This window comes from Sciurus carolinensis, chromosome 8 (genome assembly GCF_902686445.1).
Source record: "Sciurus carolinensis chromosome 8, mSciCar1.2, whole genome shotgun sequence".
Classification (NCBI taxonomy): domain Eukaryota; kingdom Metazoa; phylum Chordata; class Mammalia; order Rodentia; family Sciuridae; genus Sciurus; species Sciurus carolinensis.
The window spans coordinates 6,961,615-6,964,582 of NC_062220.1; the positions used below are offsets into that span (position 1 = coordinate 6,961,615).

Sequence of the window (2,968 nt, forward strand, 5' to 3'; positions counted from 1 at the left end):
TGCTAGAGTCTCTTTTCCATGCCAAAGAGGAAAATTTCTGAGTAGTAAATAATAATGAGTCAACATGGACCATGTCATCCATATTTTCCTCAAAACTTAGGTCCCACTCATAGCCATCCATTCTTCTAACCCAAATAGAGAATGAACACAAAATGGGTGGAAGCCCTACCTAGGAGGGATTTCAATTTTCATAACTTCCATTGCCCTTTAGATATATAGATTGTTAAAGGAAGAAGATCAATCAGAGAGGGTGAACCTCACATACCCTGCTATATGCAACACCAAGATCTACAAGAAGAATCCTACTCTTTTCAGACCTATGAGGAAAATGGAAACCTCTAACTCTGACACAACATACACTGTATCAAAATACACTAATCATCACCAATGAATTTGCAGGGTAAGTGTACTAGAAAACCCACTTGGAAATGGAAAAATTCACATCAACATTGTATTCCAGAACATTTTGGCAGGAGGGGACTGGGCCCTAAAAGGGTTAACAAATAAGAGTGTAAGAAAAATTCATCCCAATAGTTGCTTGAAAACCTATAGAGGAGTACAAGAAATATGAAAAAAGAAGCTAACATGTAGTTTCCTAAAATTCATCATTCATTAGCAAAAATGCCAAAATGGATGAAATACTGGATAAAGAATTCAAAAGAATGTTTATATAGATGACAATGAATTCCAAGTGAATAGAGAGAAACTACTGAATCAATTAAGGAAGTCAAAATAAGACATAAATGAGAAATTCAATAAGGAGACAGATATGAACAAGAATCAAACAGAAATCTTGACAATGAGAAATGATTTTTAAAAAAAGGCCAGTAAGAAGTATAATAAAGTAGACCATGCTGAAGAAAAAGAGTCTGAGAACTGGAAAACAAAATGTTTAGTCTTGAACATTCAAATCATATTAAAGAAAATGAGGGAAATAAGGAGGATAAAAATATTCAAGCACTTGGGGAAACATTAAGATTTCAAAATTAAGAAGCATTGGAATTGAAGAGTATTGTGAGATGCAGGCTAATGGTATAGATAGTATTTCTTTAGGGAAATAATAGAAAATTTCCAAACCTTAAGAATGAGAAGGACATCCAGATACAGGGGGCATTCAGAATCCCATATAGATAAGATCAAAAAAGATCTTCTCCATGACATGTTGTGGTGAAAATGAGTAACTTAGAGAAGGAGAATAGAATTCTAAAGGCCTCAAGAGAAATATGTCAGGTCATATTTGGGATCCAGCAACCAGAATTACTTCTGTTTCCTCAATACAAACTGTAACATCAGGAAGGCTTAGAATAATGTATTCCAAACCCTACAAGAAAATAGGTGTCAACCAAATAACAGTGAACCAAGACCACTATCCTTCAGAATTAAAGCCGAAATAAAAATCTTTCAAGATAGGCAGAAACTAAAAGAATTGTAAGCTAGCACTACAGAAAAATTTTTTAAAGAAATACTCCACACAGAAGACATGAAAAACAAACCTCAGAGCTAAGAAATGAAAAAAAATTCATTAGAACACTAGTTTTAAAATGATAACAGGAAACAAATTAAACATTAGAAATAAATAAAACTGGCATGAGTTAATAAATATCTCTCTATAATAACATTGAATATAAATGGTTTCAACTCACAATTAAATACATGGACTGCCTAGAGCTGTCTCCCCACCAGCCCTGCACTCTGGGTGTCCCTGGTGTTCCACACATCTGGCTCCCCTCCCCTGCACATCTCTGATTCCTCCAACCCTATTGGATACTCAGAGAGAAGGCAGTAACTGTCATGTAGAATTCTATAGGGTTTCTACAGGGCAGACTTCTTAGGAACAGAGAGTAACCCCAAGCTGTCTCCTTTCCTCCTCCTGCCCACCTTAGCAGTTTGGTGCAGTAGCCTCAGGGTCAGACCTGAAGAGACAAATCACAACACCCAGGTTCTCTATGTAGGGAATACATTTCCCTTTGATAAACTGCTTTCTCCTGTGCAAGGGTCTACTATAGGCTGGTTTGAATCTCAAAGACCAAAACCCTGGCTTGGATGTTGTGTTAGTCAACTCTCATTGCTGTGACCAAAAGTCCAGACAAGAATAACTTAGAGGAGGAAAAGTTTGTCTTGATTCATGGTTTCTAAGTTTCAGTCCATGGTCAGCCAACTCATTGCTCTGGGCCTGAGGTGAGGCAGAACATCATGGTGGAAGGGGGAGGCTGAGGAGAGCTGCTCAGCTATGACAGCCTGGAAGGAGGCGGGGAGTCATGAGGAGGAGGAGCCAGGGACAGCATAGGATTCCCAATGCACTGCCCCAGTGGCCTAGTACTTCCAGCCATGTCTCACCTGCCCACAGTTACTGCCCAGTAATCCATTTTTAATCCATCAGATGGATTAATCCACTGGTGAGGTACAGCTCTAAAATCTAATGATTTCACCTCTGAGCATTCCTGCATTGCTGCTTGAGATTTTTCGGGGCACATCTCATATCTGAACCATGACGGTGCTCTAACAGGGAAGAGGGGGATTCTGCTGTGTTGTTGCTGCAAATGCCAACTGTCAGAGCTCCATGACAGCATTACCTCCTTCTGTCTTCACTGAAGGAGGACAAGCTGGGGACAGCAGGAGGGTGTGGATAGTTTTGAAGACAGTTGTCCAACGTGTGGACTAAACCAGAAAATCAATGGGAAATGGGCTGGGGGATCTGCAGGCAGCTTATCTTCTTTGGCTGGTGATCCCACTCAAGGATAGGCCTGGAAAGCTGGATGGTTGTGGGAAGGTATGTTGCAAATCAGGTTTGGCCTCTTCTGGAAAGTCAGTAGTGAGGGTGACTATAATTTAACCTTGTAAAGCTGAATATTAACACACAAATAAAAGGTATTAACTAGGTGACACTGGTGTAACAGGGGGTATAGCTCAGGAGTAGAGCATTTGACTGCAGATCAAGAGGTCCCTGGTTCAAATCCAGGTGTCCCCT

The 2,968-nt window shown here is 39.9% G+C and overlaps 1 non-coding gene across 1 annotated transcript; it reads left to right on the top strand.

The window, feature by feature from the left end:
• Nucleotides 1-2,896: 2,896 nt before the first annotated feature.
• Trnac-gca (transfer RNA cysteine (anticodon GCA)) lies at nucleotides 2,897-2,968 on the top strand. Its single transcript has one exon. It is a non-coding gene; the product is annotated as a tRNA-Cys (tRNA).